Raw genomic sequence first — 24,048 nt, forward strand, 5'->3', positions numbered from 1 at the left:
GATATCAGTGGGATGTTAATGAAAATTGAAATGGTGCTAGTACAAGCTAGTATGTATCAAAACAATAGCAAGCACTCACTGAAATCAAGTAGACAACATTCATACAAAGTGAAACACAAAAAGCGCCAAAAATGTGACACAAGACATGGAAAGCGAGCTTACCCAAAAACCGCTGAGCTGAATGTGCCGACAACTCCTAGATGTGATGTGGGATGTTAGAGCTGCAAGGTTGATGTGACGAATGAGCTTTGCAATGTCCAGTTGATGAGTTTTGATAAAATCGAGGTTGTGACAAGCATGCCACAAGCGACACTTGGTGGGAGGTTTCTGAAATGATCCTTGCATGTAACATCCAATTGCCAAAAATAGATCCCTGAAATAAGGGATTCCTTTTCATGTTGCCTTGGGAGAAACAACCCATGCATGCAAGTCTGTTTTGCTCAGTCCCGGAGGGAACTAGTCAACTTAGCTGCAAATGCAAGAGGCTACTCAACAACTAGGAGAAAATGTGCATTTCTAGGTGGGAGATAGGCTGGCTGCTCAGAAGATTTTTTCAATTTCTCGGCAGAGTAGCTGACTTCTGCCCAGATTTGCACAAATTATGGGCTAAGCAGCCTAGTTGGGAAGGATTGCGAAATTTTCTGGGTGAGGATTTCTTAGCAAAATTGCTCAATTCTGGGGCCCAGCAGGCTGCCAGTTAGGATTACACAATTTTTGGAGGGAATTCTGGTTGCCCTCCAGATTTGTGTAAATTCTTGAAGATGCTACCCAACCTACTGCTAGACCAAGTCTAGATGAGCAACCTGTGAGGGGAACGCATCAAGGTTTGATAGAAAAGCTACCTTTCTGCAATAAAAACATTGAAGCTTATGTACTTGACGAAGCAAGACATGCTGGTGTGAAAGGTTGGTCGGGAGGTTCCAAAACGAAGCTAAGGAAAAATTTTGCAGGGTGGTTGTAGTCGCTATAACACTTAGCGACACTGGTAGAATCTAGCTCTTTGAATGGACCTTGTTCGTGAAAAACAAATCTAACACCTTTGGAAGTATTGTTCAGTCCTTAGTTTGTCTTGGTTTCCACACTTGCTTAATTGTCAGATGTAGCATCTGCCAAGCTCTTGGTCGATTGACACACATTCCAAGCCAAGTCAACACAGTTGTTTTGATTGGGGTTTAGGGGTATATGGGTGCACAAGAAGTATAGTCGTTAGAGTGTTAGTTTCATCTCTGGTGTTGCTCTGCTGCCAACATGCCTGGATAATACCCTGACAGAGTCACATAGGAGCACAAGCATGGCTCCGTTGCCAGCGAGCTTGGTTAGTACCTCGGCGGAGTTACTTGCATCACCTCTCTGAGTAGGAAGACTTTCTCTTCTTTCGCCTTATTCATTTTCATTTTTTTCAAACTTTTTCACTTCTTCATTTTTCTCATTTTTCATCTTCGTAACTGTGCATAACACTTATTCATTTCAGAGGCGAAAGAGGGATCCCAACTTATTGAGAGCAGAAGAGGTTGTTCCTATAGAGAAGTAGTTTATTATACCTCTGACGTGCCGATTAAGGTTTTCCCTACTCACCTTACACTACTTGACTAAGCTGACAAGGATTAACCCAAAAACAATAGACGAGAGTAGGTGATACTAGTTAGCATGTAAGCATTGTGTTTTCACCAAGGTTCACTTCAAACAGTACATATTTTCCATTGATGTATCATGGACTGAAGACAACAAGTTCTTACATAAGAGAGTGGCAAACAAATAACCAAATGTTGATAGTTGTACAAGTCCTATCGTAGTTTACCCAACTTGTTTTAAGAGTCATACATGGTTTCATGCAAAACTAACCTAGGAACAAAAAAAGCAAACAAACAACAAAGCAAAGCAGAAGCAGAAGCAAAAGTGAAAGAAAAGTGAGTAAGCAAACAAGGAAGTAGACAAGCAAACCAACAAAGCAAGTAAGCAAACAAGCATCCAACCAAACAGATTGAAAACGAACACTACTTCTACTCCTAAGCTAATGGTGCATGGGCCATCTCACGTGAAGTGATACTTCCAATGCAGCCACTAGCACATTGGTTGACCCATGTTGGTGAAGGCATAGTTGCAAACAAGACAACTATGTGAACCAACAAACAAGAAAGTTGTAACAATGAAGACAAACACACTCGAAGTTTAAAAGCATCCACATAACAAAACTGAGTGTAAGTGCATGACATGCACTCTATGGACTTACCATGGTGTTGTGCTACACTGCGTGCAGATGTTGAACATATGCATTCTCTTGACTATGACAAGCAAGAAAATGTGAGAGAGGTAGACCACTTATGTTGTGCATGTGTGCTTGCTATGTAATATTCCTCCAATGCATGAGCGATGGGATCATGTAGTTCGAGTGGAGGAAGCGAAATCTAGGTGTTTGGTTGATCTTCAATGCAAAGTAGAGAGTGATGAGGAGCCTTGAGTGTTTCAACAATTTCCTGACCAAAAGTGAAACCAACCTCAGGACAGCGAGGGCCTAACATAACCATCAGCTCGGGCTGAAGTGCCTCGACAACCTACGGGGTTTCAACTTAATTTAACAATGGTTGAATCAACATCATGATTGGATGAGGAAGTGGATAGATCACGAAAACCCATATCAGAAAATTCAGGATTTTTTTCGACATCCTCATGATTTGATGAATTGGGTAGAGGGGTAGATGGGAAGCAAAGACGTTCACCCTTTGTGTTTTTAGAAAAGATAGATGACGGATTGAACGAATTTTCCGAGGAAGATTTGTCCTCTCTGCATTGTAATGAAAAACTGACATCCGAGGTGTTCTGTGAATGATCAGAAGTAGAAACATTCGAAAATGAGTTGTCACAAGGGAAATCAACAGTGGCAGAATCACAAGGGATGTCAGGATAAAGTGGATGAGGTGCGGCTGGAATGGAGTCATCCTTCACCACAAGTTCTTCTTTAGATTCCCGCACACACTCATCATGAATGATGGCACATGTTAGCTGCATAACACCAACTCCGTCGACAACTTGATCCTCGTTCAAAACAGGTGAGGAGTCTGGAATGGAAGAACACAAGACAATACAATCTGGAGGATCAACAAAACACAGGGACAGAGGTTGAGGGAATGAATCCATGTGACAACCAACAGGCTTGCAAGCCAAATCTGCGCAAATATCAAGAGTAGGTGGGGTGGGAGGATGTGATAGTTCAACAGAGGTGTGTGCATGATCTCCCACATCACTCCGTGGTGGTGGGGTTGTTTGATGAGGTGAAGGCGGACAGTCACTTGTGACAACAACTGTGCCTGCCTGTAATTGTGCAGCTCCATCACCGAAGTGTGCATAGTAGGTTCGGATACGTGAAGAAGATACTCAAATCTTTCATCAAGAAATTCCCAATCGTTATCATCTTTAGGGAATCGGTATGCAAGATTACAAAAGCGCGTGTAAAAATGTTCAACGGATTCATCGGGTGCTTTCCCTAATTTCAAAATTTCTTTTTTAAGTACTTTATGGTTGAAGTGATTGAAAGCACGGTCTATCTTTGCGACCATATGAGCAAGAGAATGAATAGATTATTCAGGAAGCGTGGCACACGAGTGCATTGGGTGCCCTTGAAGCGTGTAGACGAACAACGTGTAGCTCATGTATTCTTCAAAGAATCAATGTCTTTTGCATGAGCCTACAACGCTGACTATGTTCCTAACCAAGGCTACGTGGCCTCCACCATCATATGTTTTATGAGACAAGTTACCTAAGATATTTTCCAAGATAATGAAGTCATTTAAATAGGACATGCACTCCGAAAGAGCAACTCGGTAGTTAGTCATGATAGATGTGTAGAGATTCGAAACAGATGTGAGGAATCAGCTTGTCATATGACCCTCCTTCTAGCGCCAAAATGTTGATGGTACTGGACCCACCAACAAGTAAGGGGATCTCGCTGGTAAGAAGTCCCAATTAGACCTCAGATCGTTTGGTGTAGGAGTCCCAACAGTGGGTCATACGGTAATGCCTTGACCACGATTTCACACAGAGGCAAGTAAGATAACTCTGTTGGTAGCAATGGTGTGACAACTACAATGAGTCAAGGAAGGTGCATGAGAGGTTCTAACTTGCTTTCCACACTTGCTGATTGTAAGATGTAGCATCTGCCAAGATCTTGGTCGATTGACACACATTCCAAGCCAAGTCAACACAGATGTTTTGATTGGGGTTGAGGGGTATATGGGTGCACAAGCAGTATAGTTGTTAGAGTGTTAGTTTCATCTCTAGTGTTGCTCCGCTGCCAACATGCCTGGATAATACCCTGATGGAGTCACATAGGAGCACAAGCATGGCTCCATTGCCAGTGAGCCTGGTCAGTATCTCAGCGGAGTTACTTGCATCACCTCTCTGAGTAGGAAGCCTTTCTCTTCTTTTGCCTTATTCATTTTCATTTTTTTCAAACTTTTTCACTTCTTCATTTTTCTCATTTTTCATCTTCGTAACTGTGCATAACACTTATTCATTTCAGAGGTGGAAGAGGGATCCCAACTTATTGAGAGCATAAGAGGTTGTTCCTACAAAGAAGTAGTTCATTATACCTCTCACGTGCCTGTTAAGGTTTTGCCTACTCACCTTACACTAATTGACTAAACTGACAAGGATTAACCCAAAAACAACAGACTAGAGTAGGTGATACTAGTTAGTGTGTAAGCATTGTGTTTTCACCAAGGTTCACTTCGAACAGTAGATATTTTCCATTGATATATCATGGAATGAAGACAACAAGTTCTTACATAAGACAGTGGCAAACAAATAACCAAATGTTGATAGTTGTACAAGTCCTCTCGTAGTTTACCCAACTTGTTTTAAGAGTCATACATGGTTTCATGCGAAACTAACCTAGGAACAAAACAAGCAAACAAAGAACAAAGCAAAGTAGAAGCAGAAGAAAAAGTGAAAGAAAAGTCAGTAAGCAAACAAGGAAGCAGACAAGCAAACCAACAAAGCAAGTAAGCAAACAAGCATCCAAGCAAACAGACTGAAAGCAAACACTACTCCTACTCCTAAGCTAATGGTGCATGGGCCATCTCACATGAAGTGATACTTCCAATGCATCCACTAGCACATTGGTTGACCCATGTTGGTGAAGGCATGGTTCGCGAACAAGACAACTGTGTGAACCAACAAACAAGAAAGTTGTAATAGTGAAGACAAACACACTCGAAGTTTAAAAGCATCCACAGAACAAAAATGAGTGTAATCACATGACATGCACTCTATGGACTTGCCATGGTGTTGTGCTACACTGTGTGTAGATGTCAAGCGTATGCATTCTCTTGACTATGCAAAGTAAGAAAATGTGAGAAAGGTAGACCACTTATGTTGTGCATGTGTGATTGCTGTGTAATATTCCTCCAATGCATGAGATATGGGATCATGTAGTTCGAGTGGAGGAAGTGAAATCTAGATGTTTGGTTGATCTTCAATGCAAAGTAGAGAGTGATGAGGAGCCTTGAGGGTTTCAACAATTTCTTGACCAAAAGTGAAACCAACCTCAGGACAGCAAGGGCCTAACATAACCATCAGCTCGGGCTGAAGTGCCTCGACAACCTACTGGGTTTCAACTTCATTTACAAATAGATCATCGTAGACTAGTGTCTTGGACATATTAACAATGGTTGAATCAACATCATGATCGGATGAGGAAGTGGATAGATCACGAAAACCCATATCAGAAAATTCAAGATGTTTTTCGACATCCTCATGATTTGATGAATCGGGTATAGGGGTAGATGGGAAGCAAAGACATTCACCCTTTGTGTTTTCAGAAAATATAGACGACGGATTGGATGGATTTTCTGAGGAAGATTTGTCCTCTCCGCATTGTAATGACAAACTGACATCCGAGGTGTCCTGTGAATGATCAAAAGTAGAAAAATTCGGAAATGAGTTGTCACAAGGGAAATCAACAGTGGCAGAATCACAAGGGATGTCAGGATAAAGCGGATGAGGCCCGGCTGGAATGGAGTCATCCTTCATTGCACGTTCTTCTTTAGATTCCCGCACACCCTCATCATGAATGATGGCGTAGTTTAGTTGCATAACACCAACTCCATCGAAAACTTGATCCTCGTTCACAATAAGTGAGGAGTCTAGAATGGAAGAACACAAGACAATAAAATCTGGAGGACCAACAAAACACGGGGAAGGAGGTTGAGGGAATGAATCCATGTGACAACCAACAAGATTGCAAGCCAAATCTGCGCAAATATCAAGAGTAGGTGGGGTGGGAGGATGTGATAGTTCAATAGAGGTGTGTGCATGATCTCCCACATCACTCTGTGGTGGTGGAGTTGTTTGATGAGGTGAAGGCGGACAGTCACTTGTGACAACAACTGTGCCAGCCTGTAATTATGCAGCTCCATCACCGAAGTGTGCTTAGCGGGGTACGGATACGTGAAGAAGATACTCAAATCTTTCATCAAGAAATTCCCAATCGATATCATCTTCAGGGAATCAGTATGCAAGATTACAAAAGCGCGTGTAAAAATGTTCAGCGGATTCATTGGGTGCTTTCCGTAATTTGAAAATTTCTTTGTTAAGTACTTTACGGTTGAAGTGATTGAAAGCACAGTCTATCTCTACGACTAGATGAGCAAGAGAATGAATAGATTTTTCAGGAAGCGTGGCACACCAGTGCATTGGGTGCCCTCGAAGCGTGTAGACGAACAACATGCAGCTCATGTATTCTTCAATGAATCCATGTCTTTCGCATGAGCCTACAATGCTGATTGTGTTCCTAACTAAGGCTACGTGGCCTCCACAATCATATGTTTTATGAGACAAGTTACCTAAGATATTTTCCAAGATAATGAAGTCATTTCCATAGGACATGCACTCCGAAAGAGCAACTTGGTAGTTAGTCATGATAGATGTGTAGAGATTTGAAACAAATGTGAGGAATCAGCTTGTCATATGACCCTCCTAGCGCCAAAATGTTGATGGTGTTGGACCCACCAACATGTAAGGGGATCTCGCTGGTAAGAAGTCCAAATTAGACCTCAGATCGTTTGGTGTAGGAGTCCCAACAGTGGGTCATACGGTAATGCCTTGACCGCGCTTTCGCACAGAGGCAAGTAAGATAACTCTGTTGGTAGCAAGGGTGTGACAATTACAGTGAGTCAAGGAAGGTGCATGAGAGGTTCTAACACATAGGGGATGAGATGAGTTCACCCCTTGGAAACCTCTGATAGCACTTGGCTTGGAAGGGAACACACGAGCAAAGATACATCACAACATGGAAGGCATGTTAGTGAGCAATCAAAAGTGATGGTTAAACCAACAACACATTTCAGAAACATTCATACATACTTATACAGAATAGTCTATACATGCATGCATAAGCAGAACCACAGTCGCCTTCTCCTCCAAAGGGATTTGCTAGCTCTACGAAGTGGAGAAGCAAGGCTCATTACAATACTGTCCAAACTCTCTCCAAGATAGTCTTATCTGAAGCTTGGCTGACCAAAAGCCTTTACAATGAGTTATGAGGTTCTACTTATAGCAAAGGATGGGGCCAACCTTGACATTCCCCTTTATGACAGTTCATCTACCCTCATGAGTCTTCATCTACTCTATGACTGTTACATCCAACTATCGACACTTGACTTACACTTGACAAGACGTTACATTACAATGCACATGTACCCATGTGAGAAAAAATGGCTTGAGAAAGCCATGCAAACTCGGTTTGTTGAGGTGAGACCAACTCTTTGACATGCTTATGATGGTGAGGGTCGTGAGCTAATGCCAAGCTTGGTCATTTGTGATGGTGTGCATGCACTCCATGGTGACATCTTGCTAAAGCAAACTCTTACCTTCGTTGCATCCGGGTGCATTGATATGGCTTCTTCATCAAAATCGTCTACTAGCATGCAGATGTTCTTCTTGGGTGCGGCCGAACCAGCAACACACTAATGCATAGTGTTTGTGATGATATCCTAGTGTGTGCTGGTGGTCATGCGCATCAACTGTCAACTACGTGCTCAGCCCCAATCGGACTTTCTTCTTGTCTTCGCCTTGTTGAGTGTGCTGAATGGGTTGGATTGCATGCGTGCGCATAATGAGATGCATGTTGTTGAATCCCTTGCATTCGATCAACAACATTTCCCACCATGTATTCTTCGTGCCAGCTACTGGGATGGATCTTTAACTTGTACGGGCGAATTTTCATTCATGAGTGAATGTTGTGCCCCCTACTGTTCCTGTTCCTGCTGCAACTCATTCGTTTGTTTGTGCAGCTCATGTTCTTCCTTGAGTTTCTTCTTCATCACATGCAACTCCTTCTTTGTTTCATTCTCTGACTTCGTGTGATCTTCATGTTGCGCCATCACCTCATACCCTGAGTCTCCAAACTGGCTTTCATCACCAATGGATCTGCTTGCGCTTGCAACTTTGTTCCGCCTTTGTGTTGTCAACAACCTTCCTCTTGCATTTGTTGCATTCGGTATGCTGCCTTCAGCTGCTGTTCATGATGCTACTCACTGTGATGCTAATACCGTCATGGCTTGATGTCCTTGGCTACGAAAAACTTGATGTCTTCGTGGGTAGGCAAGTCCATAGGCACTTGATCGACTTCATCCCCAAGTGTGCTCTGAACGGTGTCTTCAACTCTGCTCTCTTGGAAACCATTGTACCTGTACTGCTGAGAGGCAGATGAACATCTGCGATACCTGGAGACATGGTAACACTCATGGCAAGCAATATGTCAGTCGAAAATGAAAATTAACTTGAGAACTAACTTGCAACATACATGTGTGACTAATCATGGAGGTCATGCAATTTCGGCTGGGAGGTTGGGAGACTGAGTGCAAAAATTGCGCAAGGCACATTTTGGGTTGCTGGGAGGCTGATTGACTGCTGGAACTGTGCAATGCACAGTCCAGTATGGCTGCTGACTGATGGAATTGCGCAATGCATAATTCCAGTGGGGAGTGACTGCAGGCTCAGGGGCTGCATTATGCAACTTTTTGGGCCAGTAGTCATTTTCCCTCAGAAATGCGCAAAACAGTCTTGGAGGATAGTTCCTAGGTAGAAATACACATTTCTGGAGAGGATGACAGAGAATTCCTTCCCTAGATTATGCAATGCTATCTCAGTAAAGGAAGAGTCTGGGCCAAGGTTGGCTAGACTCGTCGACGGGAAAATGAAAGTGAATGTGAATGTTGTAGGTTTCAAACCCATACAGAAATTACCTGCATAGAAATTCTAAAACATAGAAAATAAACAATGCGAGAGCATAACACATAAAATACATATACATAGAGATTTTACCCTGGATCCAAAAACCGAGACTACCAGCTTGATTTTTCATTATGTTCCTTTCAATGCTACAATACATATTTATACATTTCGAAGCATCGAATACCATGGACTGAAAACCATCGTGTCCAAAACCATGGATTGAAAACCATCGCGTCCAAAACCATGTGTGAAAAATCATGCACAAAACCATAGGTAGGTCCGCCCAACCTAATATAGGGTCCAAAAACAAAATTTTACCTGCACCCCTCAAACCCCCTGTGACCCTGCCCCACTATGCAATCAATGAAATGAAGGGGGGGCTCTGCCCCCCCTCTAACCCCCTGGTTAACTACGTGGGCTAGTTGTGGAAAGAATATAACACAACCAAACATTCTCCCACTTGTTGTTTTCTTTCCACAGAGGGCCACAAGAGAGCTTAGTCATTTATCCAACCCTGCAATGCCCATTGTTTCTCTACACTAAGAGAACTTCTTAGAGTTCACAGATTTTGTCAATGCATCTGCAGTATTCTTCAAAGTGTCCACCTTTACTAGCAACATATTTTTGTCTTCTATCATATCCCTCACAAAGTGATACTGAATATCAATGTGCTTTGTCTTTGAATGATATGCAAGGTTCTTTGCCAAGAAAATTGCACTTTGGCTGTCAAAGTCTATCCTTATAACTCCCTGTACTAACCCCATACTTGAACACAATCTCTACAACCAAACTACTTCCTTGCTTGCATGAGTGGTTGCCATGTATTCTGCCTTTGTAGTTGACAGTGCCACTACAGATTGTTTCTTACTCATCCAAATGACTGCACCTCCAAATAGGTTAAACACATACCCACTTGTAGATCTTCTCTGATCCAGATCTCCAGCCCAATCTACATCAACAAAGCCAAAATATCCAACACTCTATCCAATCCCAGTCTTCCTTGGTAGCACAAACCATAATCACTAGTGCCATGCAAATACCTGAAAACCTGCTTCACTGTTGTCCAGTGCTCCTTCGTTGGTTTTAACATAAACCTGCTCAATACTCCCACTGCATGTGCAATGTCTGGTCTAGTATAGACCATTGCATACATCAGGCTACCAACTACACTTACATATGGAACATGGGATATGTCCTCTTCCTATGCTTGTATCTTGGGACACTGTTCAATAGATAACCGCACATCTACAGGAATAGGAACCTTCACTGGTTTACTATCCTGCATATTAAACCTCTGTAGTATTATCTCGACATACTTCCTCTAGTTTAACCAGAGCTTCCTCTTTTCTCGGTCTCTTTTAATTTCCATGCCCAAAATATAGTTTGAAGCACCAAGATCTTTCATGTCGAATTTGGAGGATAATTGGGTCTTCAAATCCTAGATAATTTCTTTGTCATTTCCAACCAACAACATATCATCCACATACAAGACCAGATAAATAACACGGTCACCAATTAATTTAAAATACACACAGTGATCTGCTTTGCTTTTGGTGAAGCCAAGTCCTCGTATAAATGTATCAAATTTCTGATACCACATCCTTGGTAACTGTTTTAACCCATACAAAGACTTCTTTAACTTGCATACCAGTTCTTTCTTACCCTTCATTGCAAAGCCTTCAGGTTGCTTCATGTAGATCTTCTCTTCTGGATCCCCATGAATAAATGTTGTCTTCACATCCATCTGTTCTACCTCAAAACCAAAAGCAACAACAACAGATAAAAGTAATCTAATAGAAGTTACTTTGGCAACAGGAGAAAAAATATCACCAAAATCAATTCCTGACACCTGGGAATAACCTTTTGCTACCAACCGAGCTTTGTATTTCTCCACCTTTCCTTCTGCATTTGTCTTCTTCTTGAACACCCATTTTCTACCAATGGGTTTCCTTCCAGCTAACAACTCCACCAGATCCCAAGCCTCATTTTTGTGCAAAGATGCCATTTCATCAACCATGGCCTCTTTCCAGAGTTTTCCATCCTCTGAATCTACTGCTTCCTTCACAGTTCTGGGATCATCATCAGTAATAGATAAAACAAAATTTGAATAGAAAGCAGATGGACTATACTTTTCTGGCTGCCTTCCTTCTCGAACTGATCTTCTCACACCTGGAGTTTGTGGCTCTTCATCTTCTGATTCCTCCTCTGCTGTAGAGTCTGATTCTTCCTTCTTTAGCTCAAACTCTATCTTCTCAGGTTTCTTTGGTTGGACTTCATGTTTCATAACATATTTTACCTCTATGAACACCACATCTCGGCTGTACACAACCTTCCTTGTTACCGGTTTCCAAAGCTTATAACCCTTTAAATCATCCTTATACCCAACAAAGATGCACTTTTCAGATTTACTATCCAACTTGGTTCATTTCTCCTTTGGAACAAGTACATATGTATCACATCCAAATACCTTTAGATGTGAAAGAGAGGGTTTCTTACCAGTCCATACCTCTTGTGGAGTCTTATCCTCCAACGTTGATGAAGGTGATCTATTGATCAGGTAACATATTGTCTCCACCGCCTCTGCCCAGAATCCCTATTCTAACCCGGCACCACTGAGCATGCTTCTTGCCCTTTCCATCAACGCCTTGTTCATTCTTTCTACAACTCCATTTTTCTTAGGTGTGTATGGAGTAGTCTTCTGCTGTGCTATACCACACTTCTTACAGAATTCTTCAAATTCCTTACTGTAAAACTCTCCACCATTTTTTGTCCTCAGCACCTTTATCTTCTTCTCTATCTGGTTTTCCACTAGAGCCTTAAATTCTTTAAACCTGTCAAAGACTTCAGATTTCTTCTTAAGGAAATATATCCATTTATTCCTTGAGAAGTCATCTATAAAGGATATATAGTACACAGACTTACCCAGTGATGGAACCTTCACAGGTCCAAACACATCACTGTGCACAAGATCTAATATCTGTTTCGCCCTCTTACCACCAGAAGGGAAACTCACCTGGTTCTGCTTCCCATATACACAATTTTCATAGAAATAAAAATCCAAAGAGCTATTACTCATACCTTCTACCATACCTTTACCATGAAGTATTCGAAGGCCCTTCTCTCCAATATGTCCAAGCCTTTGATGCCACAGCATGGTCTTCTCTCTAGAGACCACTAGATTTTCTGCTCCACTTTCAGGAACCACAGAATTGTTGCACCCATCAACAACATTGCTACCTTGTAGCTTGTACAGAGTTCCAATTCAAACTCCCTGCATCAATACTAGTGCCCCCCTGTTACACTAAAATTTGTCACCATGACTATTTGCAGTTAGTATGGCTCCATCAACTGTCATACTATCCTCCTTGGCAAGTCTTATACCTCTGCTCCTCATGTCAAACTCCAAGAAAGAGAGAAAGTCCTTAAAAAGTCAAATAACTCTGGTTACGCAGTTTCTCTTAACCTTACCTGCGTGTACGCACCTCAAGTTCACAATACCTGCGTACTTGTACGCTCTGTCTGTAAAGGGGTGGGTGCGTACTCCTGTAAAGGTCAAAAGGCGCAAGTTTTACTTCAAAAAAGTTACTTGTGGTCAAATCTAGAGCATTCTAGAAGATGGTTTGACGTGTATTGAGCGCCTCCAGATGGTTCATGCATCCCTATGAAAGAGGAACTTATCCCATCAAGAGGGGAGCTATCCCATTCAAAGAGGGGCTTATCCCATTGATGGTGGACCTGATTAACTTCCTCCAAAGCATTATAAATACAGGGATTGGGCCAGAGGGAGAGGAGGTTGAAAGCTGAACATTCCTAAGGGTAGATGCTACTGAAATTAGGACTCCCTTATAGAGCTTGAGAGGAGAGATTCCCATCCTTTCTTAGCTTCATTTGGAAGTGGGTGAGCTGATCAAAGTAAAGGAGAACTCTTGCTGGACCCTGGGAGGGACCTGCACAACACCAAGGCACTGGTTGTAATGGTTTCTTTTGTTTCCACTTAATACAATTAAGTTCATTTTTCTCAACAAGTTGTTATATATAATTTGTTTCATATACTCCTTGGTCTTTATGATGAATATGTTTTATTTTATGAGTTATTCAGGTGCTATGTAATCGTTTGCTTGTTAGTGAATGCAGGTTTCAAAGAGAAGGAGGAGCTCATCTGGATCGGAGAGGCTGGACTGCTACGAACAGCGTTGGACTAAAGGTATGTTTTAAACACCTGATTGCTTGTATTCTAAATGCATATTTAGGGAAAGATAGTGCTTAATTGTTTTGTTTGTCACTAGAAAGCCTTAGCTTCTAGGGAGGTCGGTTTTGTCCGCAAAATTGACTCTTTCCGCATGACAAAATGGCGACTCCACTGGGGAATTCATGGATTTGATTGATTTCTCTTTTGATTGATACTTTGATTTGAGAAAAGTCGTTTTCTTTCTGGTTTTTGACTGATTGACTGTGAATTTGGGTGGAATAGCTTAGGGTTAAGTTAGATTTTATTTTTCTTGGTTTTGCTAGCAGTACGCACCCTCTGCGTTAAGCACAGTGCGTACTTGTACGCACTACAGCTTTGTACACAGAGCGTACACGCACCTGTGCAAACAGGCTGCCTGCGTATCCTGTCAAAAGTTGAGAAAATTTCAATTTTTTCCTTTTTGCCTCTTAGATTTTGTTTATAATTTGTTTTTGCTGCCCAGATCCACTGGTTACCTGTCAGAAGTCTTCATCTAAGCTTGTTTCATTAGTATCAAGGGTTTTAGTGAAATTCATAGAAGTTCTCGCCCCAGGGTTTGATTTTTGCATTGGTCCTGTAGTGACTTTGGCTTTAGAAGTTGTAAAACCTTGGATATCCCTGGTCTTTTCAGTCTTCTTAGGAGTCGGACCTTTCATAAAATCCACCTTTGTGAGAAACCTACCTTTGTGTTGTCTCTTTGCAGAATTTCGAGAAAGCTTGTTGGTTAAGCTGTGAATTTCATTCTTAAGAAAAAGAACAAAAGATTTTGATTTTTTGTTTTTGACTGGTTTATGATTCTGCATGAACTAGTCCTTGGTTGAATTGTAACTGAGTAAAACATCCTGGAATTATACTTTGTAGGCTTTTGCCTCATTAGATTTGCTTTTAGGTGAATTTCTCTTAGATTTGCTTTTAGGTAAAATTGATTTGATTGTCATAGATTTTTTTTTAAATTGATTTTTGTTAAGTAGTTTTACATGCTTTGTTAATATAGGAAAAAATACAAAAATCTCTTTTGAAGAAAAGTTTGTTTTAGTAGCATTTCAAGTCTTTGAAAAGAGAAAGGAGTTTTCGTGAAATAATTAGTGGTCATGTGTTGTATGCTTTGGAAAAGATAAAGAGATTGTTTATTTGATTTTCATTGCCAAGAAAGTTGTCTTTATATCAATTTTGCATTCTCCAACTCTCTTAGCTAGGGAATTCATTGAAAAAAGGAAAATAGTTTAAATCATCCTAGGTGCATCTTTTTAGTGGATTTGAGTCGAGTCTACACACCATCAGTTTCATCTCCACTACCTTTTGTCCTAAAGAAAAGCCATAAAATTAACGCTTAAAGTAAAATTAACTTAGTAACTTTTTATTTACTAGGGCTCTGAAACACCAATATAGATCAGGCTAGTGTCTTGGAGTAGGAGAGTAATTAACTCTCCAAGACAGCAAAACCAAACAAGTAGCTCATCTTGTGGTAGGATAAATCCAGCTGTTACATTTATGCTCTGGGAAAGCTCCTCTTAAAGGAGAAGCACGAGATCGTGTCCAAACCAGTGAGGGGATCAATCCTCCTTCATTGGGAACGACGCCAGATACGCACGTACTACAAACGGTAAACCTCGGATTATTGTCGAGGATCCTAGGGTCACTTGTTGGTAAACCTTGGATTATTGTCAAGGAGCCGGTAAGGGGATTGAGCTTGATACTCTGCCCTTGCGTGCTATCGGATTGTAGACTGTTCCCCCAGGTATATTTGTTGTTGTTGGTGACCTTAGTGACCATTATCTTTAGGGTTCTACCCAAGGTGACGGTGGAAGGAAGATCCCACTGTACCTGGAGCAGACGTCGGCTAGACTCACTTGGATTTTCTGGGGGGTTCACTTCACTCGAGACGGTTAAAGTGGAGGAACTTGTGCCGGTCTATTCATTAAGCAGGTTGCCGGGGTAACTGTTCCACCCGCCACTTCTGTACTGAATTCGACGATGTTGGACTTCATCACCAACTAGTGTTTTCGGTCCGGAAGGCTACTGTTTGTGTATGGTTTGACGCCCTAGATTCTTTAGGCGTGTGATTCGAATTTGTTTGGTTCTTTAGAGACTTTAGGCGGTTTGCTTTGAGATTTTACTTTGTTTGCGTGTGAAGTAGTTAAAAGTTTTTAACTGTGGCTGAATTACCGAGACAGTCCCGTAGACTTCGGGGCCAGTCTCCTGAGATTGTAACCATGGCCGATTTGTTGAGGAAGTCCCGTAGACTTCGGGGCCAACCTCCTGAAGACGTCCCGGGTCATTACGAAGGTTTAAAAGTCCTTGTAACTCCTAGTGGCAGTAAAGTAGGTTCACCTGAAGAAGGAGAGTCTTCGTTGGTAGTTCATCCTGATTACCAAAGTCTAGAAACAGGTTATAATCCTAAAGCTATTGCAGTGTCTGAGATTGCTGGTAGTTTTTCATCTACTAGTGATATAGGCGAAGAACCTGAGATATCTGAACCTGTTACTCCAACTTCTAGTGCTCTTGATTCACCTAGGGTAGAAAGAGTCATCACCGAAAATCTTCCTCCTGGTTTGATAGCTATTGAAGAACTTGCTCCAGAAGAAGAAACAGGCGTCCCTATCCCTGAAAATCAACCTACTATTGATCTAAGGGAGCGTGAATCCATTTTTTACAGTCCACCTAGAAGTACTACTTGGTATCTTTCGTTAACTAATTATTTGGACAACTCAGGGTTAAGTTTTTCTCCACCTCGTGCTCCTTATCCACGTGGAGGTATTTATACTCTTGTAAATATGTCTGGTCAGTCATCCATGTTTACTCAATCTCCTGAATCTTTCTTGTACGACGGTCCTTCTGTTCCCTCTGGGTATCAGTCACTTTCTGGTACTTTTGCGGGAGCATCTCCTCAATCCATTGAACATGGGTTATTAACTGGAAACAATGGTAATAAACCGTTGGGCGTAGGAAACATTTACATGATGTCAGGTTCAATTCCCAGTTCTCAACCTCAAGGTGGCCAGTTACCGCCTGGGGGGCAGCCTCAATTAACGCCTGGGGGGCAACCTCAAGGTACCCAAATTGCGTCTGGGGGACAACCTCAAGGACAGTATGTACCCGTGGTGCAGTACATTCCTCAAGGTCAACCCCAGCCTCAATATGTACCCCGAGGTCAACCTCAGTATCAATTTATACCTCAAGGTCAACCCCAGTATCAGTACTTACCTCAAGGGTATCTACCCCAAGGTCAGTACTCGAGTTAAGGTTATCAACCACCCCAAGGTCAATCTTATGTTCAAGGTACGGGAAATGTACCTTTCAATTATCAATCCTACCCTCAATCCGGTTATGGATCTCAATATCCTCAACCTGTCATGGGTCAATACCCCGGAATGAACATAGTGTGGGATCCATCGCAAGTTCAACAGGTATTGCAGCCAAGTGTACAGTTGTCATCTCAAGCTGGACAACCCTTAGTTTCTGGTTCACCCCAGCGACCAGTCCAGTCTAATGTTAAAACTTCTGTACCTTCGGTAGTTTCTCAGTCTGGGCCTATTGCACCTAGTACTCCATCTCAAACGACTGCTGCAACTACCGCAACATCTGTTCAATCTACCCCACTTACTTCTGGAGTATCGACAGCTCCGGTTTCTACTGTCTCTGTAACTACTCCTCAGACATCTTTACCATCGTCTGGATCCACGATTCAAACTACGGTTCAAATGCCTGTAGGAAAACCTGGTTTAAGTACGGTTGTCACTAGTCAACCACAATTCACTTATCAACCGTACCAGGGACAGTACCAATACGGGCCTGCTGTCCAGCAGCCAGTTTACCAGTATCAACCGTATCCTGGGTACACTTATCAACAACCACAACAACCCCAGTACGGTCCGGTTAATCCTGGTTTTCCGGGAGGATACAATATCCCGAACGCGATTCCTATTCCTAGTTATCCTGGATATCCTCCTCCTGGGACTGGTCTCGTGACCCAGAGTTTTAGGGATCCTAATCGGCAATTACCCTTTATCGCAACTTTGGATTTACCAGACTTGTCGCGCCTAACGAACGATCCAATAAATTATCTTCCGTTTTGGCCGCCAATGCCAAATAAGTTGCCCAGTGATATACCCAAGTTCGAAGGTAAGTCTGGAGAGGACCTGTCAAATCATGTGATGACTTACCACCTCTGGTGTGCCTCTAATTCCATCTCGGATGATTCGATCCGTTTACATCTTTTCCAGCGTACTCTCATTGGTCTCGCGGCCAAGTGGTACATTGAGTTACCACGGGCCTCTTTTTATAATTTTAGCCAGTTAGCTACCTCGTTCTTAACTCATTTTCAGTTGCCGGTCAGATATGATAATGGCACGGAGTTACTAACTTCATTAAAACAATCGACGTCCACTTATATTTCCGATCATATTCATGAATGGAGACGTCGAAGGCGGTTAGTGAAAGTTTTTATCCCGGACCAAATCTTAGCTGAATGGTTTGTTAAATCATTGTTACCGAAGATTACTGAAGACGTAGCTAAGGCCAGAGTAGTTACTGAGGAGCAAGTGATTGCTCAAGCGCAGTACCTTGACTTAGTTTACACTTAGTCAGGTACGTTACATGAAAAGATCCCAGATCTTCCTAAGTTAAATCAAATCGCTGCTGCTCCTTTGGGGTCTCATGCCGCTGATGGCATGATTGGTACGGTGAATACTAAAAGCAAGAAGAAATTCTCAAAGAATTCTTCTCCTATTATAACCTTACCAGACTCCCCGACAGGAGAATCTTCTGCTGAAGTTTCCGCCGATATTCACGCTGTAGAGTCATCTACGGCTAAATCAAAATCCGGTGGGAAAAAGAAAGGCAAGAAGAAGAATAAAGCAGATAAAACTCCAAAGGAGAAAACTGAAAAGTCGGAAACCAATGACGAAAAGCGCAAACCTCGATATCCTTGTCTTATTTGTGAAGAGGATCATTTTACAAGAGATTGCCCTCATCGGGCCGAGGTTGTGAAAATCGTCAAGGGTTCCCCAACTCCTGCTGTTTTGAAAGATCCATTTCCAAAGCAGGAGAGTAAGATGATAGGTTCTTCCTCGAGTGCCAGTGAAGAACCCATATTGATGATGTCTCATGTAAGGATTGCGACTCGATCGCAAGATTATGGTAGTAAAAGTCCTGTTGATGGCAAAGAAGCAGAATCTTCTCATTCTAATCCATCAACCTCAGCTCCCGGTTCCGATCCACTACAGATCGAGAAACCTAACCCGGACTTAGTAATCAAACCGCCTGCCAAGGGTGTACTTCGAAGGTCTTCTTTCAATCCACATGCGAGAGCGGCCCAGAATTACAGAGGATTTAGCTGTTTCACCCTCAGCAATGTCGGCTTTGGAAGTGCTGCAATCATGCCCAGCACAACGCAAATTACTTTTGTCGGCTATAGGAGCTGTTGATGTTCAGGACCCGAACCTAATAATCTTTGATCTAGAAAATAGTACACCACGTTTACCTCATCAAATGGCTTTCCAGATCCCAGTGATAGTAAAAAACAGGCCTATTCATCGGACTGTGATTGATGAGGGAGCTTCCACGTGTATTATGTCGATCCAGTGTTGGAGATCGCTTGGTTCTCCTTCACTAAATCAATCCCCGACAATTCTTAAGGCCTTTGATGGCCGTGGGTTTCATCCGTTTGGCATTCTACAGGATTTGCCTATAGGGGTTGAAGGAAAAACCGTTAGTCTGGATGTGGAGGTGGTTGATGCCCCTCTAGACTACAACCTTCTCTTGGGTCGAAGTTGGTCTTACGCTATGACAGTGGTCGTTTCATCGGTCTTCCAAGTAATCAAGTTTCCACATAATGGCAAGATCGTAACCATAGACCAGCTGGCCTACTTTTCATCTGACCCAGCCTCTTCAGAGAGTATCCAGCATGTCGGTAAAACGACTATCCCTTATAAGGATGTTGGAGTAGGATTAGTTAAAGATGCCGGTTTACTGGGAACTTTTCCTTTTCCTCCAATCAACGCCTTGTCTTCGTTTGCATCCATTCATATGATTACATCAGATACCATTGTTTATGACGATCCTTGGATCGTTCCTTCTGAATCTGAGATAGACTCATTTGGTGATGCTATGCCTTTGAGTCCATATGAAATTGCCTATGAAGCCGTGCAGTCTTTTATCAACCCGAGTCCAACCAAAATCGACCAAATGAATGTGGTCCGTGAGGAATCACTTTTCGCATCAACCTCGGAGTTAATAGCGTTTCCCGAAGTTGTGTCATCTGACGAGCAACTTCGTGAAGTCCTGTGCGTAGACGATTTACCATGGGAAGATCTCCATCACAGATCTTCGTTTTTACCTGAGGATGATCGTTTCGAAAACGATTTCTCATCAATCTTTATAGTTGAATATGTCAAAGAAGCTCAGAATCCAATGAAACATCCTGATTCAGAGCTGAATTTGGGAAACATTTCTCGCACTATTCCCATTGACATTTCAGTCAAGCCCGGAATTGTTGAGCACATTCATATAGGTGCCTCGTGTTCAGATGACGAAATTCAGACATACAAGGCCCTATTTCAAGAATTCCGCGACGTGTTTGCCTGGTCCTATGAGGAAATGCCAGGAATTGATCCCGCAATTGTTGTCCATGAAATCAAGACTTACCCGGACGCTAAACCCGTCCGGCAACGTCTGCGTCAGATTCACCCACGAAAAGCGGCTGCAATTAAAGCAGAAGTTGAGAAGCTGTTGAAAGCAGGTTTCATTTATCCGATCCCGTTAACGGATTGGGTATCGAATATTGTTCCGGTTAACAAAAAACAGGGAACAATAAGAATATGCATCGATTATAGGGATATCAATCGAGCTTGTCCCAAGGACAACTACCCAACACCCTATATCGATCAAATAATTGATGATTGTGCCGGCAGTGAAATATTTTCCTTTATGGACGGTTTTTCCGGTTACAACCAAATCAATATTCTACCTGCCGATCAACCAAAAACGGCTTTCATTTGTCCATGGGGGACATTTTCTTATTGCAAATTACCTTTTGGGCTTAAGAATGCCGGAGCCACTTTTCAAAGGGCGATGTCTTATGCGTTTCATGACATCAAACACATTGTGCAACCGTATCTCGATGATTTGCCCGCTCATTCATTACATCGAGCTGATCACCTTGTCCATTTACGCGCAATCTTCATGAGGTGTAGGCATTATCATATTCGGTTGAACCCACACAAATGTGTCTTCTGCATAGAAGTGGGACGATTGCTGGAATTTGTAGTTTCGAAAGCTGGCATTCGCGTCGATCCCTCGAAGGTAGAAGCTATCATCAAATTGCCTCCTCCTTCGAGTCTTCGCCAACTCCAAAGTTTGCAGGGGAAAGCGAACTTTTTACGCCGATTCATTCCTAACTACGCCGAGATTACAAAGGGTTTTACCCGGTTGTTGAAACAGAATGCTCAATTCTCTTGGGATGAGATAGCTCAGAAATCTTTTGATGCACTCAAGCACGCGTTGACCCATGCACCGTTGCTGCATCCACCCAACTACAACCAGGATTACTTTTTGTACCTCGCCACCGCTCATTCCACCATTGGAATGGTCTTAGTACAGGAAGACGAATTCGGAACGGAACATGTGATATATTACCTTAGTCGGACGTTAAATCCAACTGAGCTCAAATATTCACATGTGGAGAAATTGGCCTTGGCAGCCGTTCAAGCTGTCCAACGTTTTCGTCACTACATTATACTCCGTAAAACTACAGTCATTTCAGATTGCAACCCTATGATCTACATTTTGACTAAACAATTGCTAGGGCGCAAGTACTCTAAATGGATCGTTATCCTGCAGGAGTTCGACTTGGAGTTTGAGAAATCTAAGTCTAAGAAATCTTTAGTTTTTGCAGAGTTAATGTGTGACTTCCCGCGTGCTGACACAGAAACTGTGGTAGAGGAACCCATTGCAGACGAATCTTTGTTTCTCAATAGCACTTTAGATCCATGGTATGGGGATATCATCATCTATCTCCAGACCCAATCCTTTCGGCCCGAAGTTTCAAAGTCGGAACGTCGGAAAATTCGATTCCAGTCCCAACAGTACAAAATTATTGGAGATACTCTTTATCGCCGTGGGGCGGACTTGGTTTTTTGACGTTGTTTAACTCACGAGGAAGCTGAAAGGGTTCTGAATGACTGTCACTCTGGAGCGTGTGGCGATCATATGTCTGGGATGCCACAGCCCAAAAGATATTGCGCGTTGGCTACTTTTGGCCGTCTTTGTTTAAAGACTGTATTACTGCGGTCCGGAAATGCCACAACTGTCAAGTGTTTGATCGTAAGATGTGCGCTCCACCTGCTCCTCTCCACCCTATAATTGCCGTTGGTCCTTTTGCCAAATGGGGTATCGATTTTGTTACATGTAACCCTCACTCGGCCAGGGAGCATGCGTATATCATCCTTGCGGTAGATTATTTTACTAAGTGGGCCGAGGCGATGCCTACATTCGAGGCAGACGGCAAGACAGCTGCAATTTTCGTATTCAATCACATTATTGCTAGGTTTGGTGTCCCACAAGCGATAATCACTGACCATGGGCGCCATTTTCGAAACGTTATGATGACAGAACTTACAGGCCAGCTTGGTTTGCGTCACGATAGCTCAACTCCTTATTATCCACAAGCGAATGGTCTGGTTGAGTCCATCAACAAAGTTTTAGTTATCATGATCCGACGAATCATTGGTATTCATCGGTCGAATTGGCACAACATGTTATTTTCCGCGCTTTGGGCGTACCGAACCTCAGTGAAAACATCAACAGGGTTCACTCCTTTCCAACTAGTTTATGGTTTGGAAGCTGTGCTGCCCATTGAATGCGAAATCCCGTCACTTCAAATGGTCGTCGAATTACTTCCAACTACTTCCGAAGAAGAGAAGCGTTTATTATACTTAGCTCAATTAGATGAGACTCGACGTGATGCTGCATTGGCAATCGAGACTCATGCAAAACGTATGAAAGCTCAGTATGATCGAAATGTGACCCCTCAAAATTTTTCGGAAGGAGACCTAGTGCTATTATATGATCAAGCTAACGACAAATTAGGTGCTGGAAAATTCGTTCCTATGTGGCATGGGCCCTACATTGTCAAGCGAAAGCTAGCAAAAGGGGCCTATGAGCTGGTAGACTTTGACGGGGACTCTTTGGGTAAACCCAGAAATGGACTTTACCTAAAGAGGTACTATGCTTAAATGATGGGTATGGAGATTTTAGTTAGGATAGGTTTTTTCCGCGCTTTGGGCATACCGAACCTCAGTGAAAACATCAACAGGCTTCACTCATTTCCAACTAGTTTATGGTTTAAAAGCTGTGCTGCCCATTGAATGCGAAATCCCGTCACTTCAAATGGCCGTCGAATTACTTCCAGCTACTTCCGAAGAAGAGAAGTGTTTATTATACTTAGCTCAGTTAGATGAGACTCGACGTGATGCTACATTGGCAATTGAGACTCATGCAAAACGTATGAAAGCTCAGTATGATCAAAATGTGACCCCTCGAAATTTTTCGGAAGGAGACCTAGTGCTATTATATGATCAAGCTAATGACAAATTAGGTGCTGGAAAATTCGTTCCTATGTGGCATGGGCCCTACATTGTCAAGCGAAAGCTAGCAAAAGGGGCCTATGAGCTGGTAGACTTTGACGGGCACTCTTTGGGTAAACCCAGAAATGGACTTTACCTAAAGAGGTACTATGCTTAAATGATGGGTATGGAGATTTTAGTTAGGATAGGTTTTTTCTTTCTAGCTGGTGTGTTTGTTAGTTTAGACAGTGTGCTTAGCTTAGAAAGTGTGTTTTTTCGTCGTTATTCTGCTTATCTTGGTTTTACACTTGATGTTTGCAGATGTCGATGCCTCTCCAAACATACATTGGATTTGCTGATGGTGCTTGTCGTAGTACACGGAATATCTCTTCGCAGCTTGGGTTATCTATTCGCCCTCTGACGAGTTAGTTTCTATGCATGGGGTAAGCCTCGGTCAAACAACAAACAACATTGCAGAGTATAGTGCAGTGATTGAGTTATTGTCTGAATCTATTTCATTTGGGATTCGGAGTTTGATAGTGAGGTTAGATTCTGAACTCGTTGTATTACAGCTTAATAGAGTGTATGCCATTAGAAATCCAGTGTTATTAAGGTTATTTTTGAGAGTGTGTCTCTTGGAATGTGAATTTGATTACATTGAATATCAGTATATTCCAAGGTCTTTAAATACATTAGCAGATGCAATTGCTTCTCGAATGTTAGACAGACATTTGCAATAATCATACATGTAAATTTAAAAACATTTCATCACACATGTTTAAGAAGATAAGCCGGTAATAATGATATATATAGATAGGAGTGTGTCAAAAAATACATCGTCTTCGATCATAGGTTGAAAAACACCTTATGATCGGCAAAAATGATAAGTACAAAAAACCAAAATATCGCATGTGTCTACAAAACGACCATCCAATCACTGGTGATGCTCTCTATACGACACCACTGCACGCGCCACCCTACACAAGAACCTCCTAAAAGGTCCCGGGATTGCGACTACATAGCGCT

Source organism: Pinus tabuliformis, chromosome 2_2 (genome assembly GCF_031772625.1).
Source record: "Pinus tabuliformis cultivar Carrire ecotype Pingquan chromosome 2_2, CPIR1, whole genome shotgun sequence".
Classification (NCBI taxonomy): Eukaryota; Viridiplantae; Streptophyta; class Pinopsida; order Pinales; family Pinaceae; genus Pinus; species Pinus tabuliformis.